This window comes from Micrasema longulum, unplaced genomic scaffold (genome assembly GCF_059751315.1).
Source record: "Micrasema longulum isolate JH-2025_06_02 unplaced genomic scaffold, ASM5975131v1 h1tg000268l, whole genome shotgun sequence".
Classification (NCBI taxonomy): Eukaryota; Metazoa; Arthropoda; class Insecta; order Trichoptera; family Brachycentridae; genus Micrasema; species Micrasema longulum.
The window spans coordinates 156,083-163,347 of record NW_028277472.1 but is presented as its reverse complement, the minus strand read 5'-3'; the positions used below and the strand labels follow the sequence as shown (position 1 = coordinate 163,347).

At 30.8% G+C, this 7,265-nt stretch overlaps 1 long non-coding RNA gene across 1 annotated transcript; it reads right to left on the bottom strand.

Annotated features, from left to right (window-relative positions):
• Positions 1-640: 640 nt before the first annotated feature.
• LOC148283040 (uncharacterized) lies at positions 641-4,218 on the bottom strand. The gene is made up of 2 exons (XR_015821951.1): positions 3,600-4,218; positions 641-1,150 (listed from the first exon to the last, which is right to left on the bottom strand). It is a non-coding gene; the product is annotated as an uncharacterized LOC148283040 (long non-coding RNA).
• Between the last annotated feature and the right edge of the window lie 3,047 nt (positions 4,219-7,265).

Genomic DNA, 7,265 nt, shown 5'->3' with positions numbered 1-7,265 from the left:
GTAAAAAAAAAACAATAAAGCAATTTTTTTAATTTGTGAAATTGAATCAATAAAAGTCTGACGAGTAACTACCTATAAACTTGATATTATGGACCTGTAAGATAGTAAATTATTGGACAGAATGTCTGCAGCCGTTCCATAAGTGTTACCTAACCTATGCAGTCTCAGTATCAATGATTTTTTATGTTGGTTGGAGGAAGTACTGCAGCAGTGAAACAATAAAGTACTCCCAGTGTTGACAGCAGGTACTCTATGATTTATCAATTCAAGTGTTTTTGGGACGTCAAAAAGAGAGTTTAAAATTTTAGAGAGATCATATATAGTTCTTATATTTTAAAATTAAATTTTAGAGATTAAAATTAAAATTTAGAGAGATCATATATAGATCATATATAATTTTAGAGAGATCATATATAGTTCTTCTTTCCGAAAGTATCGTTAGGTTATATTACTTCATTCATCTGATCCATTGGTAGTGTAGGTATTGAGTTCGTCAATGTATTTTTATTTTTTATCTTCTGTTATACCCTTAAAATAAGAGAGTTTAATATTAGGATTCAGATTACCCTCTGTGAAAATGCAAGGTATATGATATGTTACTGTTGTTATTATATATTAAGTTATAAAAATGTTAAACTTATTTTGTTTATTTGTTTATTTTATTTTATTAATTATGGTTGGCAAACAATACTTCATAAATAAACACAATTTGTCAAGTTTATTTCTTCTTCTTCTTGCGGTGCCTTGTCAGCCCCCTGACGTTAGCGATCACTACAGCGAAAGCATTTCGGTCTTGCGTTACTCTTGTATTCCGCAGCCATGACAACTGCTTATTGGATGTACTCGCCATAGTGATTCCTAGGAAAAAATGACCAGAGTGGTTTCTCGTTGCCTTTTCTGGTGGATTTTTCTGTCGGGGTTACCTTCCTTTAGCTGGTTTGTTCTGGTTTGGAGGCGCCAGAAACTCGCCTTTCATCCTCTCGTTATCTGCTGTGATCACACCGTTATGAGTGTGATCCCATTGCCCAGGGTTCTCGACGTGGACGCTAACGAGTAGGACTAGTCAGTAGGGTTGCCGGTGGAATGCAACTGGGCGTTTGCAGCATTTTATAGAATCACACCCTCCAGCAAAATGTGACTCACTGCGACCCTATTGACAGTTTGAACCCCAGTTAATTTATTTATTTTTATTTCACAAAGACTATTTAATGTTTTTTTATTTTCTATCTGAACGCCTTACTGGGCATAACCCGTGGCGAGGCATTCATTTACATTATTTTTATGTTATGTTCTAGTTCATAATATATAAATAAAATATCATAGATAACACTGTATTGATATAAACACAAAACATAAATAGCAGACATGCAACAATAATTCCGAGTTCAAACAGGCTACTGTTTTGGTGGAGTGACCATCTTAAGGCGGGACCCAAATCCAGAAGCCATTTTTTAACAAATGATTTTAATTTCTGTTAATTTTTATTTAATTTTAAATCAAGAGGTAGTGTGTTGTAAATTTTGAGAGCGAGGTACATGTGACTCCTCTGACCGAACAATGTTGTCATTTTAAGTGGCACAAATAGTTTTCTCTTTTTTTATCTTGTTTCATACATTGTAATATATTTACTCCCACCATTATAGATAGATATTGTTCTTCAATTACATGTGAAAACAACGTGTACAAATAAGTAAAAACAAGTTTTTGAGTATTTATTAAAATGGATATTCAATATCCATTATTCCATGTCCGCTCTCAAGTTAGAGCATATGGTGTCCACAAAAATCTTCCAAGCATCTCTGTCGGCTGCCAGCTCTTGTGCATCCTCCCAAGTCAGGTTCGCGTCCCGTAGTTCTGACACAAACTGCCTGACGGCTTGTAAAGTAGGCAAGCGTGGTTAAGGCACTCAGGAGGCATCCGGAGCACATGGCCAAGCCAACCGTATCGCCTTCGCTTGATGACAGTTGTCACCAGAATTTGCTGCGTCCGTTTTCTTATTACTTTATTCCTCACAAAGTCAAACCACCGCACACCCAAGATTCTTTTGAGACACCTATTTTCAAAACTCCGTATTTTGCTGATATGGGCCCTAGTGAGATCAAAACGTAAACCTACTCATTTATGAGTAGTTGAATCGCCTTCTGTTTGCTGTGCGTATGCGGTTTCTGAACCATTCTTAATTCTATGGCTATTATGAAACTTATAACAATAAATTATGCTTTCAGGTTATTACAATTTTATCTAGCTGACATAAAATACTATTTATTTATTAAGGCTCAAAAGGCTTTTACATATACAAAGATTTACAAATAAAAATCAATTTACAAATCTAAAAATGCAATTTATAATGGAAAAAAACAAATGAAAATACTAAATTCTCAAGTTTTTTTTTATGTTAAAATTATTTCATTCCCAAATTGATTTTAAGTTATTCCTGGGAATGTAATGCATTTGTATAATACTTTACAATAATATTTTGCACTTTATTATTTATAAATAATAACATAAAAATAATTTACCCAAGCATACTGTTTTTTTTTTTTAAATATGTGGCTGCATATTAAAATTTCATTATAAATCATTTCCATTAAAACTCGTATCAGCACATGATGGTGTAACTGTAAAGTGGTGCACTGCACTGTTTAATAAAATAAAGCGTAGCTTGACCACCTGTTACAGGAAGGTAAGGTAAACATTTTCACACATCAGGTGGAGTCCAAGGACAACGAAATTCTTCAGAGTGAAACCACATTTTTAAAAACAAATATTTCATGCTGGCCTTGCCAGGAATCAAATCCGAGACTTCGAGCATCGTAGGCGGATGCGTCAATCACTACACGAGGCAAAATGTTCTCCGCTTGATTATCCTTTTCAGTATTTTTACCTGAGAGCAGCCGTCGAGTCGAAAACGCTCCTCAAGGATTCTAGTTCCAATTTACAGACATAATTATTGTATAAACTTACCTACCCGGACACGAAGAAATAAATTGTATACCTCCAACTTATACATTACCTACTTATTTAAATTTACATCACGTTTTAGCTGCGTGCATAAAAAAAATCACAAATATTAAAAGGTATTTGATTTACTTAATAAAATAAAAGTATATAGAATCTAGTTGTAGTCCCGTGATAGTCCCGCAGAATCACGGATCAAAAGATTGGATTCCATAAATTGATTCTAATTATTTTTCTGAAAGTCATTGAAAAAAAAATTGTATTTTAATAATCTTAATAATAATAACCCAAAAATTTGTTGTAAAAATACTTTTCGGATGAAAGAAAACAAGGCTTTTATTTGAAAATGGTCGAAATTCTCGGAAAGGCATCCTAGAATTTGATAAAAAGAATTCTCTTAATCTATTGAAGACATAATCCTTCAATCCTTCACGATCCACCTGGGTTTACTCTCCAAAGGTCTGCATTTCTCGAAGCTTTATATTCCGCTCCAACGTAAAACTGGCCTCAACCCCCGACCTGAAGACCACATATTTTGGAGGGTCAATTTCTACGTCGACCCATATTAACCGAATTGGAATTTACTGCCCCTAAACACGAAGGAATTTTAAATATTCTAGATAGGCGCACTTTATACTTACCACTTTCAGCTCTCGGGGTCCGACTGTGTGGTTCGTGGGGTTAATTTGTTTGCCAGGCGAAATAAACAACCAGAATCTGGCGTCCTACCGCTATCATAAATATAAGCACTATCCCAAATATATTTCATTAACAAAAAAGACAAGTTCATTTTTTTTTTGATATCAGAGTTCTACTGCAGATTTCGTCAAGCAAAACCCCTAAATATTTTATCTGAGGCCTTTTAAATCTAGTCCGTGCCCACGGTGTAACGACTAAGACGCTTTACTGATGTACGAAACATTCCGGGTCGGACTCCTGGTACGGTTAAAATGATAATATAGTAACCTCTTTGTTTAGGGTAACCTCTCCGAACGATGCGATGTCGCAAAATCAAGAAATTAAACCAGATACAAATATCCATATTGACTAAGTTCACAATTTTTTTAATACTATAAATAACTTTTTTAATACGTATAACTGTACAAATTCATATACACGTAATGTATGTCAATTTAAACATGTACAATCAAAAATATAAATCATATTCATATTAACGATTTTGCCACATGTAGACAAGTTTTACTTTTCAAATACTTTTTTTAATGTGGAGTCAATAACTTTTTTTGTTATTAGATTATTGAATATAAATTTGTATTTTAAGATACGGAATTTCAAAAAAAATATACAGGACCTCATTCCTCGATATTTGCACCCGATAACAATTGAGAAGATCAGTGCTTTTTTAATTTTTTTTTAAATTTAAATCTTAAAGTAGGGCACACATATCATACATATTGTTATGTGTGTTCTAATAATAACATTGAAAATATATTTAATTTATAAATTGTTTATCACATATGTCTTGACCATTATTTTAAATTTTGATATGTTTTTTTCTTCATAAATATTTTTTTCCATTTCGTAATACTTTTTAATTGCTTTAAATAAAATTGAATTTTGTGACTTTGCCTTTTTCCTAAATGGAAGTCTAATTTTGTTCTTTTCTCTAGTATTGTGATCGTGTTCATGCTGGTTCCGATCAATTTTTTTCCAAAATTCTGTTTTTTTATTAGAGTTTATAATTTTATGAACAAATATCATTGTATTGTAAAATATTCTTTGTTTATATGTTAATAATTTCATTTCATTTACCATCGACTTTACCCTCGTATATCTGTTTTTTTTCAAAATGATTCTAAAGGTTTTATTTTGTAATACAGTTAGTTTATCTATGTTTTCTTTGTTTGATAAAAATAAAATGCTACTACAGTAGTTAACGTGTGGTTCAATAATTGCTTTGTAAATAGTTTTGCAGGAGTCCTTATCAATAAATCTTCTGATCCTTCCCAAAATTGATATTTTTTTTGCAATCTTATTTATTACCATCTTAGCGTTTTGGTGAAATGTAAGTTTTGAATCCAACATTACACCTAAATATTTAATTTCAGTGACTTCATTAAGTTTTTCATTTTCTATTACAATTGATGGTGTAATTTCTATTCTTTTGTTTCCTATATTCATATATTTAGTTTTGTTAACATTCAATTTTAATTTATTAATTTTTAGCCACAGTGATACACTATTAAGATCATGATTTAGTCTGTCCATAATTGTTTTATAATTTTCTCCCGATATATATATTAAGGCATCGTCTGCAAAGAGTCTTATTTTTGAATATTTTAATGTTTCGACAATATCATTTATGTATATAATAAACAAAACCGGTCCGAGAACCGATCCTTGTGGTACTCCCAATGAAATTTTGAGGGGCTCGGAAATTTCATCATTCACCTTCGTTATTTGGTATCTATCGCCAAGGTACTCTTCAAACCATTTTATAGTTTTTCCTTTTATTCCTATTTTTTTCAATTTTTTAATAATTATTTCTCGGTCTATTGTTTCGAAGGCTCTTTTAAAATCCAAAAAAACTGCAATTACGAACATGTTCTTATCGGTTTCCTCTTTCCAATCTTCTAAAACCAAGTTAATAGCCATTTCACAAGATTGATTGGTTCGAAATCCACATTGTTCTTTGCATAATACTTCCCATTGTTCCAAAAAATTAACTAACTCATTCTTTACAATATATTCCAATAATTGTTCATATTTTGGAAGGGTGTTTATGGGCCTGTATTCTTCACACTTCACTGAATTTTTTATTTTTGCTATTGGAATGACACATGATGTTTTCCATGATTTCGGGAAGACTCCAGGCAATAACGATTCATTTATAATATCCAATAAGTAATTTCCTATGATGGGTAGAGTCTTTTCCAATAATTTAATTGTAATTCCATCTGGACTAGGTTTTGATTTAATTGTTTTAATTATTGCGTAAAGATCTTTTTGTGTTAATTTTTTGAATGTTAATTTGGTTTCCTGTTCTTCATCTAAGTTAAAATTATAATTTATATGTTCTATATTCTCATTTATCTCTTCCACGCTTCTTATGAAATATTTGTTAAATTTATTAGATATATTAGATCCCTCTATTCCATTAGGAAATTGTATGTTTTCATTTATTTGTTTTTCTTTACTTTTTAACAATGATTTAATTGTATTCCACATTTTTTTTGGATTCTCCTTTTCAGCTTCAATTTTTGTTTTAAAGTATTCATTTTTTGTCTTTTTTAATTCAATTAGGTATTTGTTTCTTTGCGATTTAAATTTATTCCAGTCTTCATTATTTTGAGTTATTTTTGCTATTTTATATAGTCTGTCCCTTTCGAACTGCATATTTTTTAATTTATTATTGTACCATTTGTTATGTATACTGTTAATTTTTATTTGTTTTATTGGTACAATGCTATCAAGAGTAAGTTTTATATTTTCAATAAATTTTTCTACTTTTAAATTAAATTCTAATTGTGTTATTTGATCCCATTTACACTGTTCTAATTTATACTTAAGTTCCTTCTCATCATATTGATTATAATTTCTGTATACTTTAGAATATGATACAGTAGATTTCTCTGTATTAAGTTTCTTTAACAAAATTTGTATGATAGTATGGTCCGTAATTTTTGGAGTGTCAAGTAGATTTATTCTTAATTCAAATACATTTGTTATGACCAGATCTATTAATGTTTTTGACGTTTGAGTTACTCTTGTAGATTCTTGGACAAGTTGTTTCATTCCGTTTGCATTTATAATATCTGTCAGCTTTTTGGTATAAATATCATTATTACTATGCATATTAATATTAAAATCACCGACTATAATATTAGCTTCCTTCTCCCTGATGTTTTCTGTGCACCATCTTTCGAAATATGTTAAAAATCCACTTATACTTGTGCTTGGTGATCTATATAGTACAGATAAAAGCCCCTTTGTAAACCCTTTTTTAATATGAATTGCCAAATTCCAAGCTATTTTCTCATGTTGTTCATTTGTGACTATTTTATATACAATAAAATCTCTTATTAATATAATAACTCCTCCCGTGTGTCGACTGTGTGAGTTGCAGCGTATAGTTTTGTAGTTTGGAAAACTAATTTCGCAGTCTTCTATATTCTCCGTGATGTGGAGATGTTCATGTTTTTAATTTATTTTTTATTTGTTAATAGACCATTAAACAAATCCAATTTTTTATTTATATCGTATTATCAGCGCTATGATTTTTTTTAAGTTTTATATTTCTGATATAATGCCGCGTGTGACGTCGGAGGTTCTTTTCTGTGAGTTCT